This window comes from Megascapheus bottae, unplaced genomic scaffold (genome assembly GCF_031878675.1).
Source record: "Megascapheus bottae isolate mThoBot1 unplaced genomic scaffold, mThoBot2.hap1 HAP1_SCAFFOLD_40, whole genome shotgun sequence".
NCBI classification, from domain to species: Eukaryota; Metazoa; Chordata; class Mammalia; order Rodentia; family Geomyidae; genus Megascapheus; species Megascapheus bottae.
This window is the reverse complement of record NW_028327715.1, coordinates 4428468-4453260: the sequence shown is the minus strand read 5'-3', so window position 1 is coordinate 4453260 and position 24793 is coordinate 4428468. Positions and strand designations below refer to the sequence as shown.

Here is a 24793-nt window from a genome sequence, read left to right as displayed (position 1 = left end):
AATTGAAGCACAAAGTCCCATTTTGTTGTGATAGTTTTCTTGCCCATGGATTCATCCTCTAGTTTTCTGACCTACTTGGCACATGCCATTCTTTCTGTACAGTAGATACTAACATTTTTTGTCCAGTCCTGGGCTTGAGGTCAGGGCCTGAATCCTGTCCCTGGATTTTCTCAAGTCTAGAGCTCTACCACTTGAGCCTCAGCCCCATTTCTGGCTTTTTTTTTCTATGTGTGTGGTACTGAGGAATTGAAGCCAGATCTTCATGCATTCTAGGCAAGCACTCCACCACTAGGCCAAACTCCCATCCCAATGCTAATTTTTTGACAAATATGAATCCAGGGTTTATGAGTTGATGCATAGAGTATAGACATCATTTATCTTCGGCGAATCATTAAAGTCTTGGGATCAAGACATGATTTTAATTGCTGAAGTGAAGAGTGACTGGGTGTTCCAAAGAAATCACATACTCAACCAAAGAAATTATGGACTGTGTAACCTATGTGTTTGTGTGTGTGTGTGTGTGTGTGTGTGTGTGTGTGTGTGATATGTGTGTTTATGTGTATTCATATGATTATGCACTGGTATTATGACATGCCCCTCTGCTCCTGTGCTCTAATATAATACATTATCACTCAAACTCCACATTTGTAGTCCAATGTTTTGCTGCAGGATTGGAAATAGCCATTCAAAGCCATTTCTAATCTGAGCGCCTTCCACTTGCTATCATCAGATCTTCTAGGAAATGTTATTATTGAGTTGAGACAGTGGTTCACCAGTCCATTCCTGGCCATGCTAAGAGAAAACAGAGGTTCACATGATGAGGCAGCATTGCCAAAACTCGAATCACTCCTATGCAGCTTCATCTAACCCAAGGTTCTGAAGTCAAACCTCAGTACTGCAGAGAGGCCTGGCAGGGATAGCAGAGGTGGAGGTGGAGCTCTAATATCAGATCCCATGCTTGGCATGGAGAAGACCATGGTTTCAATACCCAGCAATGTAGATATTTTTCTGTACTGTTCTGGCTCAATTTTTGTGTATGTGTTTAATTTCTTCACAGTGTGGAATCTGACACCCAGAGGGGAAATGTATCCCAGTCCTGGCCGGCCCTCAACATATGGTGAGTCCATGTACTTGTCAACTGAGTGATAAACAATGTAAAGTGTTGTAACCGTAGACAATATATATGACAGTCGATCAGTATCAGTACATCCTTGTTTTAAGTTTTGACATAAATAAGAATAGAAAAGGTCAAAAGACAATTGTTCCTGTTTTCTTTGAAAGTCAAGTAGTAGGATCTATAAAGGGAAATGAAGATGGTCACAGTTCATGTAGAAAACTCACACCAATTGAATGTATTGGAAACAGATTTCACATAAAAAAAACACTAATGGAACCTGAATCACTTCTTCATACTCCACTCCTCTGTTACCTTGAAAGGCATACTATCACATTGGATGGGAGCCTACAGATCTTTCTATCAATCAAGGAGGCTAGAAAGACAGCCAACAGTAGCACCAGCAAGTGGGAACTGAGGGAGTCATGGAAGCAGCAGTGTAGATGGTATATCAGCTTGATTTCCTGCATAGCAAGTGAAATGGAAAATAAGGAAAGACACAAATCCACAATATATGTCCATAAGGAAAGAATTCTTTGTCAATCATTTTATAAAAGATTTCTTTATCAGAGGTCAACATTTCTTTGGACCAAGAACCTCATTTCTAGGAAATTCCCCCTTCCAAAAATAGTATATTTTGTGATTGTTTTTGATGAATTGTACCAAATTTGGGTGAAAAATAGTTTTAGGAATTTCCAGTGTTTTACTGTGTATAATTTAATGATTCAAAGCAGATCACGCATATATCTAGAGAGGTCAGCATAAAATAACAGATACCAGAATATGGATATACATGTGTACAAAGATGATCAGAGACTGAGCACAAAGAATGTGGAGAACTATTGGAGTGTCACGGCAGTGCGATTTTGTCTGTGCCATTCCATCCTTCTGAAAATTGGGTGAAGGACTCAGACTCTAGAAGAAAGTGAATTCTCCCGGGCCTTGTGAGCAGTGAAGGTAACTCTTAGAAAACTCTGATCAGACCACCTGGGCATGAGACACAGATCGAAGGGTTTGTACACATTTTCTAGGACTGCAGTAACAAAGGATCACAAAGGAAGAACTTGTGCACTAACAATTTACCTCCCACGACTGGGGATTATAGGTCTGAAAGTGGCTGTGAACATTTCTCTCTTGTTCGAGACAGTAGAAGGGAATGTCTCCACAAAGTCTCCCTTTTGGTTTGGACAATTGTTTGGCCCATCCACTCCTCCTTTAGATTTCTATCCTATTTGGCAGATGCCATGTTCTTCTGTACAGTTAATGCAACCTTTTTCATAAATGTGAATCGAAGGTTTCTGACTCCATGAATAGTGCACAGAAGTCATTTATTTGGGTAAAGCCTTAAAGTCTTGGCATCAAGACATGATTGTAATTGTTGAAATGAACAGTTGCTGGGTTTTCTCACAAGATCACATTCTTCATCAAGGAAATTACCAATTGTGTGTGTGTGTGTGTGTGTGTGTGTGTGTGTGTGTGTGTGTGTTCCTGTGAAGTTGCTGTGGTATTTGGCCTTGTGCTCCTTTTGTTCTTGTGCCATGGGTGTTGCTTCCACTCTTGATCTGTACATTCCCTCATCAGCATTTTGCTGCTGAACTGAATTAGCCTTTCAGACACATTCTTTTCCTTAGTGACTTTGTTTTTGTCATCTGTCTTCAGTTCTCTCAGTACATGATCCAGTAGATCACAGAGGTCTGACAGTGGTTCATCTACCCATGCCAGATCATCCTGAGAGCACAGCCAGCAAGGGATGATTGAGTCAGCATAGACAAAAGCAATCTTCTGTCCTCAGAAGCTTCATTCAGCACTGGGCCCAAACTTTAAGCTGCAGTTTCAGAGACAGGGATTGAAGCTATAGAACAGTTAGATACACAACTCAAATGCATGTCTAGCGAAAACCATAGTTTAAACCCCCAACCTTTTAGGAAATGCATTGTTTCTTCTCCCAGTGTCCCACTTAATTGTCTCTATGTTTTGTATTTTGTTATAGTGAGCACCACACATTAGAGGTCCTCATATCTGAACCGAGCGCAAATGTTTGGTGAGTTGATTTGACATCTCAGTGTACAACCGTTTTGGAGTCTGAGAACAATACAGATTATACAGACAGCCTAGGAATATCTTTATGAAGTCATTTTGAATATTGACAGAAATAGAGGATGATTGAGTTGGTCAAAAAACACTGGTGGATTGGCTGCTCTGTAGTCTAGGAAGCAACCAAATTTTTCATAATGTCAGTGCTTGTATGTTGCTTTCTATTAGCCAACAGAGGTGACAGTCCTACTCAGAAGTAACCCTGTGGTGAAATGGTGTGTAGAGCCTAGTATTAAAGTTCTTATTGAGTGTGGATTGACCCTGCATTCTCCAGAATGGTGATACTGAAAAGCCCACCATTATATTGATGGAATTCCTGCTTCTGGCCTACTGTACATTGTTCCTATCTGAGAGTTGAAATCAGTAAAGATATCCCAGATTATTGAAGGAATGGAGGAAGCAGAAAATTAGGGAATTCAGGGTTGAGTTCCTTTGACTTGCATTGAAAGTTACACAAGATGGAATTAGGCATTGTGGTAGATGTACTGAGAAAAATTCTTCCATCTTGGATGAAACCTTTAATTTTCTGAGGTCCATATTTAATATCCCCAAGAGATACAATTCCATTTCTATGGCAAAATGGAATACTGCTTTTCATTTAATAACATGCCTCTCAGTTTTGCACTGCAGTACCAGAGAAAATCACGCGAGGGAACACAAGAGCTGGAGATGTAGATGTAGCTCAAGTGGCAGAACATTTTCCTAGCAGGAGCAAGGCCATGATTTCGATATCCAGCTTGTATAAAACATGTTTGAGTTCCTCTACATGGTCCAACTCAATTATCTGTTTCTAATTTTATTTCATTAGTAGTGATGTCACGACGTTTCCAGCCACTGCGATTTGTGACTCAAACATTGACATTTGGTGAGTTGTCTATCATCTGAAAGTTAAACTGATTTCAATGTAAGTACAATGCCCAATCAATATGGCAGCTTATCAGAGAGTTCTCATGTAATCCTTGTGTGTATTGAAATAGAGAATGATAGCATAAATGAACACACACTTGATCATGGTCTGCTTTGAAGTGAAACCTAGCAACCAAATCCTTATTTACATATCAGTGCCTGCATGCAACTTTCACAGAGCCAACAGTGGTAAGAATCCCAGTTAGAAACAGTGAGAATGGTCTTAGTGGTTTCTCAATGAAACGAACAACAGATCTTTTTCATTCTCCGAATTCTGATACCCACTATCAGAACTGATGAGAATCCTTCTTCTTAGGCTACCGTTCCTTGTCCATTTGTGAGAGGCAGTTAAAAAAACAACCAAATAAATGAAAGGACAGAGGGAGTAGAGCAGGGTTAGAATGCAGAAAATTAGAAGTTCTAAAGCACTGAGTTCCTCTGAAGTGAGTTCCAATTAGCATTAAACTGCATAATGTCAATAGCATTGTGCTAAGTTTACTAGGAAAGAAAAAGACTTCAATCATGCATAAAAGTTTTCTTTTACAAAAGAAATTAATTTTCCTTTCCAGGGAAAAATGGAAATACCTTTGTTCATTTTGCTAAGTTATGTATTATTTCTATTCCTATGAATTTATTTGTGTTAGGTAAACTGTAGCCAATTTGAATAAAAAACTAAGACTATGAGTTCACATGGCATTTGACTATCGTTTAATCCTCTAGCATGGATGGAAAAGATCCAACAGAAGTTGGGACCGAAGAATTGACAAAAAGGTCAGATATCTATATGTAGATAAAGATATGTAAACATACATGGTTGTTAAGCAGAGTGTTTCTGGGAATTATTTTCAAAATGTTCTCAGTGCAGCTTTTGTCTGTATTATTACTCCTTTTCCATGGTTGTTGAATAAATGAGAAACGAGTCTCACAAAAGTGTTTTGCTATTTTAATAAGCAGTGAAGCAAAATTCCTAGACAATCCACACCTTGCTGATATATGAGATCCTACTAGAATTAGATTTGTTCCTTGGTGTTACAGCAGTGACACACAATTCCATGCATTTGTTCTGACCAAATGAATTTTTTCAAGGTGAAGAAATAAAATGTCATACCAAAGAGACTACAAGTTTGTTTCATTGTGAAAGGGGTAAATAACCTCTTGTACAACTCTTTCCCATATTTTTGCTGGTTATGCCCAGTTCTCTGATGGGTGTGCTCTTTCTCTAGATCCAAAACTTTAATTTATGCATAATATTTTCATTGTCCACTTCATGCCACATTTTAAACACTGTGGTTCTAAGGTTGGTGACACTATGAACTCTTTATAGACAGCATTTATACTGGTGAAAGAGATGAATCCATGGCATTATGATTTTATTTTACTTCTTACTGCTCACATGTGAATACAGGGATCATGAAAAAATTCACATTTCAAATAAAAGAGTTTGGAGACAGATTGGGTCCACGAGCATGTGGGATGGGGGTACTCTGATACTATGGCTTCTAGTCAGGGCTTCAGGAATATTCTGCTTTCTTGCTTATACCTGAGGCTCTGCTTCTGGAACCACACATACAGTGCAACATTTTACTGGATCCTTGGAGATGGACAATTACAAAAATAAATTTCTACCCTGGATGTTTTCATATTGCTGTCCTCTGATCTTTGCCACCTGTGTAGATATAATTATACATATGAACCAAAAGCATGCACATCCATCGTACATTCTGGTGAAAGCCCAAGTGGATCAAGCAAGCCTAGGCACAAAGATTCACATACCATGAACAGAGAGTATCACAGATAGTGCTCTGAGTTGAGACCTGAGTACTGGAGATAAGGGGTGTTAGGGACAGAAAAGCTAGAGATACAGCTCCATTGGCAGATACTTGTGTGGCATACTCAAGGTCATAATTTCTATACCTAGTAGTGTCAGAAAAAAATGTGTGATTTTTTTCCAACATGGTGCAACCTGATTTTTGTATATGTTTAATATGTCCACAGTGAAGACAACGACTTAACAACGGTTGTTTTTCATTCTAATGAAGACAACAGTAATTGGTGAGTTGATTTTTTTAGTAATATATCATTTTGGAGGATAATGTGTCTTCAGACTACACAGGACTGCCTGTCCATATCTGCAGGTAATCATGATCTGGTTTGAAACTTATTAGAAAATGATAGAGTAGATCAAAATACACTGGCTCATGGGGTGCTATGAAGTCAAGTACTAGCATCTCAAATCCTTAGATCACCACAGTGCCTGTCAGCTAGTCACATGAGCCCAGGCAGCTGGGAATCCCTTTCTGAAACAAAAAAGTAATCCCAGCGGTCTATATGGCCCATAAAGGAAGACTATATCCTTCCTTCTATAGATGCCTGCAACCACAATCAATGGTAGCCATGCTTCTAGAATTCTGTTCCTTGTCCCTATCTTAGAGGCAGGAAAGTCACCAGAGAATAGAGGACACCTAGAATGCTGATATTTAGATGATATCTAAGTCTTGATTTCCATTGAAATCAGTTGAACTGAAACCAGAAGAGGTTATTCTCCATCAGATCAGATAGATTTATTGGGTCATAGTATTCTTAACTTTTAGGGAAAAGTCTTACCTTTTGCAAGTAGAAGAGTTTAATTTCTCTAAGACCCCTCCAATTGAGTTTCCTAGCATGTATGGATACTGAACATACCTATCCAAGTAGACAAATGTGCAGACTGAGAATTGTGATGTTCATGGAAGTTTCCAGCACTAGAGAACACCATTAACCTAGTTTCTATCTGATCTGAATACAGTGTGTATAGGAGTCTTTCTAACTTTGTTTCTTTGGGTAAAACAGAAACTTATCTGGATAAAAGAGAAACATGTCAGGAAAGCAATGTTTCATGTATGCCCTGTTGTGTTTAAGACACTGTAAAAACACCCACAGAATCTAAAAGAACATTTCATTCAAAATGCTTTGGTATGAGATTTTTCAGATTGGGTGAAGGACAAAAGAATCCTGAAAGATGTCTGGGGAGGAGCCAGCGCCAGCCTGCCCCGGGGGAGTGGATTAGCTTATCTTCCTCCGTGCTGAGCCGGGCTGCAGAGTTTAGTAGCTGGGGTGATTAATCTTGTGGGATTCCTGGGGCGCCTAGCTGGAGAAACCCCAGGTCTGGAAGCTGCAGACCCAAACCAGGCAGCCCCCTACTAAGTGTAACTAATGGTTGAGGAAACTGGAGCCACAAACAAAGGCTTTACTACCTCCCTCTCCCCCACCTCCAGATCATTTCCGGGGCTGGCTTTTTGCTGAGTCTTCCCGCCCCCCCCTCTCCAAGCTCCCCTCCCCGGTTACAAGTAAATCACCGTTGTGGGCCAATCAGGGGAAGGATTCAATTAAGGTGCTTTTAGGCTGCCTTTGTTTTTCTGCCTGCTGTTGGAAGCCCTGGGAGCTGAGGCCTTTTTGTCCTCAAAGGAGGGAATAGCCCTTTGTGTCTCCTCTCTAATTAAACCTGCTTGGCTGTGTTCATCCACAGGCCACAGATGGGTTTTTGGCTTGTGCCACCCCATAAAGTATCCACTAGGGAAACAGCCAAGCAGTGTTTGCTCTGGTGAGGCTTATTCACCTCTCCTTGCACACTACTCTCTGAATGGTGAAGGTAATCCTTTTAAAAACAATGCTTTGGTTGTGATCTTAGGATTCCCATCCCTCACCCTTCCTCTCACTGGGCTGCCTCCCTTTACCTCAACTTCTGTTCTGCATTGTTTAAAAAAAATCTTAGTAATATTTCAGTAATATGATGAACTTATTTTTGCCAGCCACTGTTGGCACAGTTTAATTCAAATCCAGAAATCTTGTTAGGCTGTGGCATGTCTCCTGGTTGCAGGAAGAACCATTTTTTCTTTTATTATTTTATACATATTTTTTTTTGCCAGTTTGGGCTTGAGCTCAGGGCCTGAGCACTGTCCTTGGACTTTCTCAAGGCTAGAGCTCTACCACTTGAGCCTCAACACCTATTCCAGCTATTTTTTTCTATGTATGTGTTACCAAGGAATTGAACCCATGCATGCATGCTAGGCAAGCACTCTGCCACTAGGCTAAACACCCGGCCCCAGGAAGAACCATCTTTTAAGACATGCCAGTTGGAATGCTCAGAACAGAATCTGAAACAAGATGGTGACTCCGGGAGCTGCTGGCCCACTGAGCAGATACTGCTTGGGTCTGCTGCTGAACTACATGTATGAGTCAGTGTGAGCCTTTTAGAATGAAATGCAAGTACCCACCCCCAGTGCTTTTGTGAGTGTGCCCTTACCTTGTATTTGCTGCTGGCCCATCACCAGAGCTGTCTCAAAAGTTGAGTAAAGTTGACAGTCTTTTTTTTTTTGGCCTTCTTGATGTTTCCAGGACAAGACATTTCTGCGACCTAATTCTTAGCAAGTGGAAGAGAATTGTAGTTGAGTGGTACAAAGATGGCTATTCTTGCACTTATTTAGAGAGCTCTTAAATCACAGTGATACAACTTGAAGGGTTGTGTGTGTGTATGTGTGTGCCCTGTAGCCTCTAGGGCTTGAACTCAGGGCCCAGTGCTCTCTCTTGGCTTTTTTCACTGAAGATTGGTGCATTGCAGCTTGAGCCACTATTTCCAGCTTATTGATGTTGAGTGGAGATAAGAGTCTCACAGACTTTTATTCCTGGGCTGGCTACAGAACTAAGCCTCCTGGGAAAGTAGGATTACAGGCAAGAGCCATCCATGCCTGAGCCATCCATGTGTGGATTGAAGGATTTTCTTGTATATATATATATATATATATATATATATATATATATATATATATATTTTATGCATAGGAGTTGAGGCCATACTTTCATAAAGCTTAGATTGGTAGCCCCTTGACATGAAACCTTTTCAATATAAATGTGTTCCCAATTTTTCACAGTAATCACCAAAAAAGATGTTTTGTTTTTTAATGGGATAAATCTTGACTGTTCAAGATGAGCCTGTACTAGCCCTGGTCTGGGACTTAGGGTGAGAATCAGTCTGCTCTTAGGAATATAAATCTACTTTCCATGTTTAATATTCTCAGTCTCTTGTTCATAGAAAAGCAGAGCAAGATAAATACCAATAAAGCCATTTAAGAGACACTACTTTAGCTAACAGATGTAGATGAGAGAAAGTTCAAATTGGTGCCCACTGTGTAGACAAGACCATAGGAGGGAAAAGAGAAAGATCTTCCCTAGCAGTTCTGGGCCAACAAGCTCATTTTCCCCCTTTCCCCTCAGCTTTGTGTACTTCTCTGTCTCCAAATCACAGTCCGATTGCACTGAGCTTAGCAGTGATTTTTGTATTCCAAGTAGAGGTCTCAGTTTGAAGAAAGAACTATAAAATCCACTCCAACAGTAGTATTCTACCTCTGGAGAAGTTGTTTTGTGTTGTTTTTTTTTCCCTGCTAGAGCTGGGAAATGAAGCAGGATGAGGAAACAGGTGATGCCCCCTGCAAGGCAAAGTCAGTGTTTATACAGAGATGCCAAGTATGGAATGTGTAGAAATAGGCTCTACTGGAAGTTTTCTTGAGATGGGATGTTAAATGGAAAGTAAGAAGTCAAGTCTCTTCTTGATTCTTAATAAAGTAACATGGAGAAAAAAAAAAGAATCCTGAAAGAGCAAGAAACAAAGAATTTGGAAAGAGCCAGGAACAGGCTGCAGTTGGCAGGGCGTAGAGGAACCTTCAACAGCAGGTGAAGCTGGTTCTACAAGTACCCACTCATCATCACTGTTGATGGAACCCGCCTCACATTTATACGTGTTTCATGTTTATTCTGGTGGATATGGATGGATGTAAGAAGTTAGTCTAGGGACTTAATCAGAAATTTCTTGGTTGCAATGAAGATGTGTCCCTCTAGAGTGTAATTGTACTTAAAAAGGGGGACTATGCATTGGTATTAAGATGATAGGTCCTTCAATATGAATCCATCAGCTTTTCCTTTGCAGAAGTCTAATGTTCAGGTCACTATCACAGGAAAACTCATTTCTAGTTAAAGATGTTAGATATGAATTAGGATGATATAGATGAACATTCAAGGTCAGTTATTACCAGACTCATCAAAGAAATGCAATGATTGGCTTTTCTAAAGTTATATTTAATAACAGTATCTATATACTTTTGTCCATATTGATAGCAGACACCTCAATCCCAGTGTACATTGTTCAGAGGCCCAGCTGCAGGTCTCTAGTTTATGGCCCTTGGGTTACAGCATGAAGTCTCTTATGATGTTGAACTTTCGGTGTTAGTGACAGACACTGGGATCAAGAACTTAAATAGTATACAAGAGATGTATACTAGGAGAACAAACTGAATCGGGAGGTAACAGAAACCATCACCAAATGCTGTATCCTTTTTGCATCTGAGAAGAAAGGCAGAGGAAGTAAACATTTTCCTATATGCAATAGGTGTTTAATGCATCATAAATTTATACAACTCAGTAAATTGTAAAGTCATATACAAACTTCCAAGTAATTGATTTACTTGGGCGTAAGGTTCCTGTAGCTATAAGCTTCAGAATCATTTTTATACAATATTTAAGAATTTATATATCAGATCTGATATGTGATCAAATGTATGTTATCACAAGTGTGCATATATACATTTGCAGAGATATTTATAAGGTGTGAACACACAAAACACATGAGTTAATGATAGCTAAGTGTGTAGAGCACATGATTGGAAGTGGGCAGGATGAAACAAGAGGAGAAAGGAAGAAGACGTTCAAATTTGTAAAACGACCCTCTTGAGGGTTTGGAATTGCAGTGTCATTTTAACTGTCATGCTTGTCACTGATGTGTCAGGGGATGACATGTCTTCAGATGAAACTGGGTGAGGGAAGAACAGGTCATGAGCAATATGCTTCATCTACATTGCTCACATTAATAACATATTCCTTCAGAAAATATGAAGTATATTACCTATGGGTCTGTGTTGGGGTCCTTCTTGGACATCTAGGAGGGGGGTAAGATGGCGACGGAGCCCACAAATAATCCCGGGAACACAGACTCTGGAGACCAGGCTCCAGACTCTTGGTGCAGTTTGCTAAATACAGTTCAAGTGGTGGCCGCCACATCAGCAAATGGGGACCTCCCTGTGTATGACCGTCAGCCAATGATGTCCTGAGACACGCCCCACTTGCTAGGAGTACCCGGGAACTCCTATTTCTGGTGGGAGGGGCCAGGTGCCCTCTGGCTCTGGACTGCTTGGGTCACTGAGTGTGCACATGCTGAAGCACAGGTGGCAAGCAGCGGGGCTCCTAAATCACTAGCTAGGAGTCCCCGCAGTTTCCCCTTTTTCTTTATTTGTGGACACTCATAATGGAATGTAGGATGGGGCCCAAACCTTGTGCAAAGATATTAGCTAGATGGCATCCAGGCAAGCCTGGATAAACTCAACCAACTTAGCTAAAGCAAACATGGGTCCTGCTGCTGTGGAAATGAGTGTGGTGGGCCAGAGAGAACTAGGGCTAGGTGGGTTTAAGATGGGACTGGCGTTAACGGGAGTCACAGCCCCCATGTACTCCCCAGCATGCTTTGAGGGAAGACAATAGGGTTGCAGTTCCTCTGATTGTATTGTTCATAATGATATCACGGTCCCATGCCAGGGTAGACATAGGATGAGGTAGCTTTGAGGAGAGTGTGGAGGCAGAGTCTGTGGCATCCACAGCCAGCAGAGCAGTCATCCAGGGTGGTTTTTCTGGATAGGTCGGTGTCCTAGGTCATACTGGTGAGGTCGCAAAGGTGGAGGCAGAACTCAGGTCAGCTGGCTGCAGCTCGCAGCCTTCTTCCAGGGGGGTGCTGGTCTCCCGACTGGCGCCGGAGCCAAGGTGACTGAACCCCGGAGGCAACTCAGAATAGCGACCACGATGGGGAAGAAATGAGGCAAATCACCAATGTGCTCCCCTTTCTGACCTGCCGGACGACCCTTTTCCACATGGACTCATCCCGTATCCTACCTCCAATCCCTCACAGAGAGAGAGACAGAAAAATTTCATAAACTTGCTCAAGCTGTCTATCAGAAAATTGAAGGTGCCTGCTCTCCAAGATCCCTTTCCACATAATTGCTTATAGAGGTCCACTTACCTGCTAGTTGTGCACCACGTCTGGGCACCAGTTTTTGGGGTCTTTCTCAGACTTCTAGGAGGGGGTAAGATGGTGACAGAGCCCACGAATAATCCCAGGAACACAGAATCTGGACACCAGACTCTCAGTGCAGATCTAAGTTTATTTTAGAAAACGCGATGGCTAAATACAGATCAAGTGGTGGTTGTCATGTCATCAAATAGGGACCTCCCTGAATGCGACCATCAGCCAATGGTGTCCTGAGACAGGCCCCACTTGCCGGGAGTATCCGGGATCTCCTACTCCAGGCGGGAGGGACCAGGTGCCCTCTGATTCTGGACTGCTTGCATCACTGAGAGTGTACATGCTGAAGCACAGGTGGCAAGCAGCATGGCTCCTAAACCACTAGCTACAAGTCCCCACAGGTCTGCAGTAGATTGCAGAAAGAAACAGACGTAGAGGCTAGTGAGCAGCAGAACTATTTGTATGAAAGATCAAGGTCATGTAAGTATCCCTTATAATATACAGCCCTGTCATCATGTGAAGCTAGTGTTTACAATGCCCCTGGGTCTAGCTGTGCCCCTCTGCCAGCTTGTTCTGATCCTAATCTCTAACAAACTGAAAAGACATTTACCCTCATACCACACTTTGTATTGTTTTATAACAATGTAGATATTTTTAATGGTGGATATAAGAAATTGCTATGAGAAGTGGAGAATCTGGAACTTATCTGTGAGAAAAGAAGAAATTTGGAATGAGAAAACAGGACCATTAGAAGCTAACAGCACTGCTTTTACTTAGTTGCAAACAATGAGCATAAAAGTTTTGTTGTATGGATATGGCTTTGTTGTTTGGAATTGTCCCAGACCAAATATGTCCCTTCCCAAACTACTCTCTCTTCTTTATATGCAAAGGTTGTTGCCAAGTCTCAAAGTGACTGGATTGATATGGTAATAATGTTCATTCTTGGCACCACATACTCTGAAGATTATCCCAACCTGTGAATGGAGGATATTGCACTATCGTTCAGAGCAAGTAATGACTCCATGGTTACTTTCTCTCCTCTGTCTTCAGTTACTTGGGAAAACTGGAGGTTTTGATTACATGTGAAGATCATGGATAGATGACTACCCTGTCTTCTCCTGAGGAAGTTGTGGCCTAGTGTCTTGGTGACTCAATGAGTAATGTGTTCTCTTTATCTTTGGAGATGACCTTGCACCTGTCTTCTTTTCTGACCCAGTGAGCTAGATACACAATTACTTTAGAACGCTTATTGTTAATATTTTATCACCAAGTATATTTCTTTGATGATCTTAAACTGTAATGATGTGCTGATTTGAAATCAAGTGTGATAAGAATATCTCAGTTATAGGGAAGAAGCATAGTCCACTGTTTTGTGACTTGCAAAATAATTTGACCCAGAATATGAAGTTTAATTATTCATGTGATATCTGACTATGTGTATTTTTTGTTCCTATAGCACATCTGCATTTGAATTTTGTTCAGCACACGATGATGACAGTGTGACTGAAAGGTAAGCTATAATCCAAGCCATATAATAGAGTGCTAGACAAATGTATATGTAGAAGTTTATGCACATATTTTATATGAATGTATGTACAGACACATGGACACATAAGTATCCACATTCCTAAGGCTGGAGCTGAGCCCTTGTATTTGAAGAAATACAAACAGCATGAAAGGAGCGGTGACATGTGTGATGCAGTGCAATTCAGAAAGTGAAAGATTCTGTGTTGGATCACCAGTGCTGCTAGGAAAATGAAAGAAATATGCATCAAGAAGGGTCTGCCTGTCACACTGACTGTGTGATATGTGGAAATTGGAGGTGATCCTATGTAGAAGCCAGCATGGAAAACAAGTTATTGAGACCCTTATCTCAAGCAGTGAGCCTGTCCTAGGAGCTCACAGCTGTATTCCCTTCTCCCAGGAGCACAGATAACCAGGTGATGATCTGAGGCCACTTCCAGACCTAGACAGAAGGAAGACCTTCCTGGAAAGACATCTACAGCACCAAATGACTTAGGCCATTACTCAGGTGGTCGAGTGTTTGCCTAGCAGGCAAACAGAATGCCCTGTCATCACACTCCAGTGTGACAAAAAGGGGAAGCATTCAGTGACTTTCCAACAAGCTCCTACTGGGCTCTGTAAAACATTAGGTGTGACTCCTTCTGTGCTAATACACCACTGACTCTGTACCCACCTCCAAAACTCCCCACCCTGTGACTACTATTCTACCTCACACTTCTTGACTATCATGTTGAGCTGTCACATTAAAGTTAGTATGTTTTTCAATATCATCACTTTGTTTTCATTTGCTTCAAGACACTTTAAATTTCTTTCTTGGTTTATCAGTCCCCCGATCATTCAAGTGTCTATCAGTTAACTTTCATGCGTTGTTTTGTCCTCTCTCTTTTTGTATCTCTATTGCTTTGTAAAAATAAGATACATTGGTATATCCAATTTTTGTTTCAGTTTCTTCTAACCTGGTTATTAGCTTAACATGTGATTTTCTGGTAGAATGTATATTCTTCAGTTAGAAAATGAAATGTTTTGAAGTGTCTTCTAGACAAATTTGAAATGTGGTAAACTTTGATGTTTTGTGATTGACATTTTTGTCTGAATGATCCTTCCTTTCTAGCAATGGATATGAATGCATGTAATATACTCTTCAAGTATATGTCTCCTTGTAGGTCTCATGATGTTGGTTTTATAGAAAAGCATTTTCCTGCACTATATACCTCTATCTTTACAATAACTATTCCTGGTTGTTTATTTGATGTATTTGCCATAATTTCCTGCTCTTCTTGACATCTTTTTCCAGTGATTGCTGTAGTCTGGGTTTTTTTTTACATATCAAGAACTGCTTGTTATTACTTTCATTTGATTTTTTCTAGACATACACTCTTCCTTTCCATCCTCACTCTTAAAAATGGGTATTCAGCAGCCAGCATATCATTGGGGCAGGGGTTTTCAAACTTACTCTACTACCATTGGCACTTTCATTGGATACAATAATGCATATTCCCCTAAGTTTCTGATTGATCAGAAGAGACATATTGCTCCCATTCTCATTTATTTCTGTCATATATCCTTGTTTCATTGCTTCTTTGTTATTTGGTGGCTGCCAACCCAGAGAAGGATTGATTCTCTTCTTCTTTGTGTATTAGCCTAAAATTGTACCCTGTATGACTGGCAGTAAGTTGACTTAGTGAGTGTCAGTAAAGATATGATTAAAATACTTGATTATCATCAAAGTACATATTTATTTCAGCTTGAAATAAATGCTTTCATGGGGTCTGTGGTAATATTAACAATCTATTGTTAAGTGAAGGATAGTTATACAATCAGTAAATGTTAATATATCATTTTATTATAATCAAAATGATGACCTAGTTTCATCTATCTTCTGATTTTATCTATCATTATGTATGGTATCCTATGAGGTAGCAATTTGCTATGAGTAGTGAAAATTGATCATTTGTATAAAGTAGATTGTTCTTTGACTGAACATGTATGCTAAAGTTATGTGTCATGCCTGCCTATATATTCCAATACACTTCTATCCTGAAAATTGGCTGTATGACATAATGTGTGATCTAGGATGGAAATGTGAGTTAATATCCTTGAAGACTCTCAATGATCTGATGGTATTTACATATATACATATCTATGCGTATTCCTAATGTCAGAATGAAGGCAAGAAATGTGTGCATACACAAACAGATGTCAACATGTTAAATAAGAAGTAGCAGAGCAATATGGTATAGGCATGAGATCCCAGCTGTGAGACATAGGTAGGAATACTATAGTCTGCTGTCAAACCTAAGCAGTGAAGGAAACTCTGTGGGAAATGTATGAGAGGTAAGAGATTTTGCCCCAAAATGAAGAACTGTCATCTGATACTACAACTGAACTTGCTGAAAGAAACAAAAATGAAGGGTAGGGTCTAAATATACATACACTCTCACCTATGTGTATCTATGCATATTTGCATGTTGGTAAGTCCAGACACACGTGAATGGATAGTTACAGAAAAGAAAGTGATAGAGATTAGAGAATTTAATTTTAAGTATTGATGACACTGCAGAGCCTTTGATATTTTTCTACGATCCTTGGGCTCTAGTATCAGTAGAGACCTTTCTAAAATCTTAGGTATTTCCAAGAAGAAATACCATGAATTCTTCTTGTTCCTAATCTATTGTAGTGGCCAAAACCAATTCAGTGTTATGCTGTAAGACTCAGCAGGTTAAGAAATTTCTCTGTGGTAACTCCATTTTGTCTAGCTAGAGGATAAAGCAAGTTACAGGGATTTTGTCTGTCTGTCTGACGGACTGTCTCTGTTTCTCTCTCTCTGTCTATTCTCTGTGTCTCTGTGTGTCTCTCCCTGTCTCTCTCTATGTCTCAATGACTGAGAAAAGGTTGGTCATTAGGGGTTTTTAAATTTGATGTGTATTTTCCAGAAATGCCTTACTGTTAAGGTGTGTTTTCAGCCCCAAACAAAAATTTGCCTAATTATGTGCTGGATGTCTATCTCAAGAGATGATGATGAAAAGACCAGAGAATCTTTTCATGCCCATGATCATCCCTGATATGACTCATTTCATTGCTGTGGGAAGGAGGCTGGCTAAAATAGAATGACTTGCCTAGGATTTCACATGTTCTGGGGAAAACAGACAGCTGAAGACAGCTCCCTCATACCATTTGTGATATTTTTAGTGGATGAGAAGTCTTTTACCATCAAGTGATGGTTGGAATTTTATGTGAAAGGTAATACCCAAAGCATGTCTGTGTGTTTGTTTGCACATATATCCTGTAGATTAAGGTAAATAACGCATGAACTACAAATCCTTTTATGAATCAGAGAGGCTGGACAGACAGAGGACAGTAGTGCTAGCAAGGAGGGGAGAGAGGAAGCAGAAATGTAGATGCTTGATCAGCTCCATTTTCTTCATAGGAAGGGATATGGAACATAAGGAAACCCACAAAATCACTGCAAAAAGTGGTTTAGGGTCATGTGAAAAAAACTCCTTTTACACCTTGCATAAATCTTTGTTTATCACATTTCATTGGAGAGAGAGGCCTCATTTCTAGGAAAACACAGGAAATAACCCCTAGCATATAAAGAGTATTTAGAGTTAGTATTCAGCTAGTTATAGCTGTTTGGAGAGAAAAAGTAGTTTTAGGAATTTCCAGAGTATTTGACTGCGCATAACTTAATGGTTCATGTTGGTAATGAAGAGCAGAACACTCAGAGATCTACAGAGGACAGCCATAAGAGGTCAGATACCCAAATACAGTCAGACTTGTGTAGAAACCTGTACCGAGATGGAGGAACATGTTAGTGGGAACCATTTGGAAGGTCAGGGAAGTGCAATTTTGTCGGTGCCATTCCATCATTTTGCAAATTGGGTGAAGGACTGAGACTCCAGTAAGGAGAGGGAGTTCTCACTGTCCTGGTGAGCAGTGAAGAGTTCTCTGCTTCTGGCCTGCCACCCGTTGGTCCAATGTGAGAGTAAGTCAATAAAGACATCCAGGATTACTGAAAGTAAGGAGGGAATAGAAGGAACAGAGGAAGCAGAATATTAGGTATGACCTCAGGGGTGAGTTCCCTTGAACAACATCATATTGAAAGTCATACAAGATAGCATTAGGTCCAGTGTTAGCCTACTGGGAAAAATTCTTCTACCTTGGATTAAAACGGTCCATATTTAATTTCCTGAAGAGATTCAACTGCATTTCTGTGGTAAAATGAAAATACTGCTTTTCATTTGGTTCTGGTCTCTTAGTTCACACCAGAGTACTCGAGCACAGTGCTAGATGGAACAAAAGAGCTGGAGATGGAGCTGCAGCTCAAGTGGCAAACATGATCCTAGCATGAACACAGACATGGTTTAAGTTCCCAGCCTCGTAGAAAAGTTTGATTTCTGCAGTATGTTCCAAATGAGTTTTCTGTGTCTTATTTTATTTTATTTTTTAGAGATGACACAACGTTAACTGCAATTGCAGTTTGTGACTCAAGAATTAACATTTGGTAAGTTGTGTTATCTGTCATCTGAGTGTAAATTCATTTGTAGTGTGAGTTTAGTGTACAATCTATGTGACAGCTTATCAGTATCCTCATGTAATAGTTATTTTTGTACTGAAACTAAGTAGAAATTGATAGAGTCAATTAGTACATACTTGGTCATGGTCTGCCATGAAGTGAAATTAGCAATCATATCCTTATTTCCTATTATCAGTGCCTACATGCAACTTGCACTGAGCTAATAGAGACACGAATCCCAGTCAGGAACAATTAGGTTATCTCAGTGGTTCTGAGGTTAAAAGAGTTGTTGGGCCTCTTTCCTTCTCCAGAAATCTGTTTCTTAGACAGGCCCACTGTCAGTTCTGATGAGAGTCCAATTTCTCAGCTGTTGTTCTTTGTATTTTGTTGATACACAGTTAAGAAAAGAGCCAAGTTAGTGAAAATAAGAAGGGAGTAGAGCAGACTTAGACAGCTGAAAATCAGATTGCATAAAGGATTGAATTTCTCTGTAGTGAGTTGCATGTACAATTAAACTACATGATACCAATAAACATTTTGTTAATTTTAAGAAAGAAAATTTCTTTACTTGTGCATAGAAACTTTCTTTTGAAGAGATAAGTGTAAATTCCCAAAGAAATCAATTTCCTTTCTAGGGAAATGTGGAGACAGATTTCTGATGTTCAGGGAAAATTTTCCAACAAAGGAAAAGACATTAACTAAGTTTCTATATCATCTCGATATTGTGTGCCTGGGAATCTTTCTAACTTCGTTTGGAAAAACAGAAATATATAAAAGATATGTTTCATGTCCCTGTTGTGATTGAGATACTGCAAAAACACTAGCACAATATAAAGGGCATTTCACAATCCTTGGACACACACTACCAAATCCCCACTGTTGACTACACTTCTGTCTTACACATCTGGAATATCAACTTGAGCTACCACATAAAAATTAGTGTGTTTTGCAATAGAATCATTTATTTTTCTATTTGCTTGAAGTAATTTTTACTTTCTTTCTTGGTTTATCAGACCTCTGATTGATCAAGTACTTATCAATTTACTTTCATGTCTTATCAAAATCCCTAAAGTCTTTGGGATATTTGTAGCTCTGTCTTTATAAAAATAAAAGATACATAGAGCCTGTATCCTAGCTACTGAAGAGTCTGAGAACTGTGGATCATGGATCAGACACAGCCCTGGCACTAAAGACCTAGAGATTCCTACCTCCCATTAACAACCAAAAAAACCCGAAAGCGGTGCTGGGGCTCAAGAAGTAGAGTGGTAGCTCTGAGCTGAAGAGCTCAGGGACAATGCCCAGGCTCAGAGTTCAAGCCCTTGAATTATCAACCAAGTGATACAATCCTTTCTGGACGAAGCAGTGGAGATCTAATTAGTAATATCAGTGGGAAACTCTGGAATTCTTATCCAGTTAACTTCCTGAAAGCCAGAAGTATGGCTCAAGTGGTAGAGTACCTTCTTAACAGAGAAAGCTAAGGGAGAGCACCCAGGCCCTAAGAGGAAGCCCAATAGTACCTGCACAAAAACACAGTAAGAAAGAGAAAGAAGGAAGTCCACCTCCCTATCAGAGACAGTCACAGGCCTGATGTGAATGGATGGAAAGAGATATTCCAATATGGCACCCAAAAGGAAGCAAATGTAAATGTACTCCTATCTGGCAAAGAAAACTTGAAAGTATTACAACATGAAAGTCATTTCATTTTGCTAAAGACACTGCAATGATTAACAACAAAAAGGCAACTAATCCTCAATGCACCCAATTTGACACAACAGACATCGCTGAACATAAATGAGTAGATGGATCCCAACCATGTTAGATCCTTTCCAAAGAATCCGCAAGAAACCAGATTCAACTGAAGGCCAAGAGCCAAAGACAGCACATATCTGCAGAATATTCCACACAACATTCGCAGAATAAATATCATCCCAGCAACCCTCAAGCTTTCTACAAAGGAAATTAATATTTAGAGCATAGAGGCAGCATTATTCTCTTTTTCCCTTTCCCTTCCTCTAATATTCCTCTACAGTAAATATTCAAAGAGGTTTCTTGGCAGAGTATAAAGGAAGTCTTAACAATCACATATAAGAAAAGACAATGTTACTGTTTGCTATCATACTATGATGGAATTCAATTGGAAATAGACAAAAGATAAAAGACAGAAAATATTGAAATACATAGAAATGGAACAAAACGCTTTGAATGGTTAATTGATTATTGAAGAAAGAAAGGATGGATATGTATTCAAGTCTATAATAACCATTAGAGAGTCTGACTATGACATTTGGTTTCATCCTATAGGGACACCTCATCCTATACCACAACCAAACTTGATGAAACAAACAACAATGAAGGGTAAGGTCTAAATATATATATATATATATATATATATATATATATATATATATATACTCTCATCTATGTGTATCTATGCATAATAAAATGTATGTAAGTACAGTCATACATAAAAGGATAGTCACTGAAAAGAGAGTGATTAGGATTATTGAACTTTATTTTAGGTATTGATGACACTGCAGGGCCTTTGCTATTTTTCTAAGATTTTTGGGCTGTAATATCAGTAGATAACTTTCTAAAATCTTAGGTGTTTCCAAGAAGAAATGTCAAGAGTTATTGTTCCTAATCTATTGTTGTGTTCAAAGGCAATTTAGTGTTTTGTTGTAAGGCTCAGCAATTTAAAAATGTCTCTCTGATAACTAGAGGATAAAACAAGTTACATTTGCGAGCTCTCTCTCTCTCTCTCTCTCTCTCTCTCTGTCTCTCTCTGTCTCTCTCTGTCTGTCTCTCTGTCTCTGTCTCTGTCTCTATCTCTGTCTCTGTCTCTCTCTCTCTCTCTCTCTCTCTCTCTCTCTCTCTCTCTCTCTCTCTCTCTCTCTCTCTCTCGCTCTGTATCTCTCCTTGTCTCCTTGTCTCGATGAATGAGAAAAGGCTGATTATTAGGGGATTTTTAATTTGATGTGCATTTTCCTAAAATGCCTTACTGCTAAGGTGCGTTTTCTGCCCCAAACAAAAATTTGCCTAATTATGTGCTGGATGTCTATCTCAAGAGATAATGATGATGATAAAAAGACCAACCAGCGAATCTGCTCATGCCCATGTTCATCCCTGATGTGTCTTATTTCATTGCTGTGGGAAGGAGACTGTCTAATATAGAATGACTTGCCTAGGATTTCAGTTATTCATGGGAGAAGTGGCAGCTGAAGACACCTCCCTCATACCATTTGTGATTTATTTAGTGAAAGAGAAGTTTTTTTATCATCAAGTTAGGGTTGAAATATTATGTGAAAAGCAAATATTCCTAAACAGCTAAAGCATGTCTGTGTTTTTGTTTCCACATATATTCTGTAGGTTAAGGTGAATAAGTCATGAACTAGAAATCCTTTTATGAATTAGAGAGGCTGGAGAGACAGAGGACAGTAGTGCCAGCAAGGAGGGGAGAGAGGAAGCAGAAATGTAGATGGTTGATCAGCTCAATTTCCTTCATAGCAAGGGAAACAGAACATCAGGAAACCCACGAAAACAGTGTAAAAAGTGCTTTAGGGTCATAGGAAAAGAACTCCTTGTGAATCTTGCATAAGTTTTTATTTAGCACAGCTAATCATTTCATTGGAGAGAGAGGCCTCATTTCTAGGAAAGCACAGGAAATACCCCCTTCCATATATAGTATATGTAGAGTTTGTTTTCCGGGTATTATAGCAATTTGGGAAGAAAAAGTCTCTTTAGAAACTTCCATAGTATTTGACTGTGCATAATTTAATGGTTCATGTTGATAATGAGGAGCAGAACATACATAGATTGACAGAGGACAGCCATATGTGGTCAGATACCCAAGTACAGACAGAGTAGTGTACAAAGCTGTACAGAGAACAAGCACCGTATTTGTGGGAACAATTTAGAAGGTCAGGGAAGTGTAATTTTGTCTGTGCCATTCTGTCTTTTTTGCAAATTGAGTGAAGGATTGAGACTCCAGTATGGAGAGGGAGTTCTCCTTGTCCTGCTGAGCAGTGTAGAGTTCTCTGCTTCTGGCCTGCCACCCATTGGTCCAATGTGAGAGTAAGTCAGTAAAGACATCTAGGATTACTGAAAGTAATGAGGGAATAGAAGGAACAGAGGAAGCAGAGTATTAGCTATGACCTCAGGCTGAGTTCCCTTGAAGAGTATTTTATTGAAATTCATACAAGATGTCAAGAGGTACTGTGGTAGGGGTACTGGGAAAAATTCTTCTACCTTGCATGAAACTGTTCCATATTTAATTTCCTGAACAGATTCAACTGTATTTCTGGGTAAAATGAAAATACTGCTTTTCATTTGGTTCTGGTCTCTTAGTTCACACCGGAGTACCAGAGCAAAGAGCTAGAGGGAACAGAAGAGCTGTAGCTGTAGCTGTAGCTCAAATGGCAAACATGATCCTACATGAACAGAGTCATGGTTTTAGTATCCAGCCTTGTAGAAAAGTTTCATTTCCTCTGTATGTTGCAAATCAATTGTTTGTGTCTTACTTTATTTTTTAGAGATGAAACAACGTTAACTGCAGTTGCAGTTTGTGACCCAACCATTAACATTTGGTAAGTTGTATTATCTTTCATCTGAGTGTAAACTCATTTGTAGTGTGAATTTATTACACAATCTATATGACAGCTTCTTAGTGTCCTCCTGTAATCATTTTGTTTGTATTGAAAGTAAAAGAAAATGATAGAGTCAGTTAGCACATACTTGGTCATGGTCTGCTATGAAGTGAAAAGTAGCAAGCATATCTTTATTTACCTATTATCAGGGCCTTCATGCCACTTGCACTGAGCCAATGGAGGTAAGAATCCCAATCAGGAGCAATGAGGTAGTCTCAGTGTTTCTGAGGTGAAAAGAGCCGGTGGGCCTCTTTCATACTTCAGAAATGTGATATTTGGACTCTCAGTTCTGATGACAGTCCAGCTTTTGGACTCTCTTTTGGTGAGAAGCAGTTAAGAAAACAACAAGTTAATGTAAGTACGGAGGGGGTAGAGCAGACTTGGAAAGTTGAAAATCAGATTGCATAAAGGATTGAGTTCCTCTGTAGTGAGTTGTATGTACAATGAAAATACATGATACCAATAAACATTGTGTTAGGTTTACTAAGAAAGGAAATTTCTTTACTTGTGCACTAAAGCTTTCTTTTGAAGAGATAAAAATGTAAGTTTCCACAGAAATTAATTTCCTTTCTGGGTAATAGTAGAATTCCTCTGTTTATTTAGCTAAGTATGGAAAAATTTAAATTCTACAAATTCACTAGTGTTTGGGTAACTTGCTACCTTGAGTAAGACTATGAATGTACATGGTATTTGACTGTATATAATTTAATTCTCTAGCTTGGATAAAAATGATTCAACAGAATTTGGGACAGAAGAATTCAAGCAAAGGTCAGATATCTATCAATAGAAAAACGTACATAAATATATATGTTATGAAACAGACTGATCATTTCTGGGTAGTTTCCAAATACTTTCAGTGTACCTTCTGTCTGTCATATTACTCCTTTTCATTTTGATGAGTAAATGAGAAAGGAGGTGCACAAAGTGTTTTGCTATTTTAGGGAGAAGTGCAGGAAAACCCCCCAAACCCTGCACATTGCCAATGTATGACAACCTACTACAATTGGTTATGTTCCTTTTTTCTGACGGCAATGACATACAATTCTATGTATTTATTTCCTGCCATAACAATTTCTTCACAGGTGAAGAAATACAAGTGTCAGTTCAAAGTGGCTATACAACTTTGTTTGATCTTTTCCGTAGTTTTTTGGCTATGTCTGATTCTTTGATGGGTGTTCCCTTTCCCTAGGTCTGGACCTTAATTTTTACATATACCTTTCATTGTGCACTTAATGCCAACTTTTAAAAACTGTGGTTCTAAGTTTTGTGTAACTATAAACACTGTCTCTGTACCATTTATATTGGATAATCAGATGACTCGGTGACATTATGACAAGGTCCTTACAACTCACATCTGTGAATACATGGTTCATGAGTAAATGTACATTTTCAATGAAAGAGCTACGAGACAGAGAGTTAGAGAGAGAGAGTCCATACGTATGTGGCTGAAGGACGGTACTCTGATATCCCTTCAAGTCAGGGCTCTAGGAATGTTTTCCTTTCTTACTTATCACTGAGGCTCTGCTTCTTGATACACACGTGCAGCACACCATTTTGCTGATTCATTGGATATGGCCTACCACAGAAAGGATTTTCTACCCTGGATGGCGTCATCTTGCCATCCTCTGGTGGTCTTCCCCCCACATCCACCACACCCCTGGAAAACAGAATCACATCTGTGAACAAAAGGCTTGCACATCCATCTCGAGTTCTGGTGAAAGACTAAGTGAAAGTGTCATTAAACAGGCAAGCCTAGGCATGAAGGCTCACCAGGCCATGACTAAAGATGTAGCAAGGACAGGGCTCTGAGTTGAGACTTCAGTACTGGATGAAGGTTTGGCAGAGACAGAAGAGCTAGAGACATAGTACATTTGAAAGATGACCTGTGTAGCACACAC

At 39.6% G+C, this 24793-nt stretch overlaps 3 long non-coding RNA genes across 3 annotated transcripts in view; 2 read left to right on the top strand and 1 right to left on the bottom strand.

Moving 5' to 3' along the window:
* Window positions 1-24793, bottom strand: part of LOC150039381 (uncharacterized) — a 247376-nt gene that overhangs the window by 52676 nt on the left and 169907 nt on the right. The window lies entirely within an intron of this gene.
* LOC150039385 (uncharacterized) lies at window positions 916-4885 on the top strand. Its single transcript, XR_016534451.1, has 4 exons — window positions 916-1117; window positions 3105-3155; window positions 4020-4073; window positions 4835-4885. It is a non-coding gene; the product is annotated as an uncharacterized LOC150039385 (long non-coding RNA).
* LOC150039384 (uncharacterized) lies at window positions 6012-14472 on the top strand. Its single transcript, XR_016534419.1, has 3 exons — window positions 6012-6166; window positions 13669-13722; window positions 14137-14472. It is a non-coding gene; the product is annotated as an uncharacterized LOC150039384 (long non-coding RNA).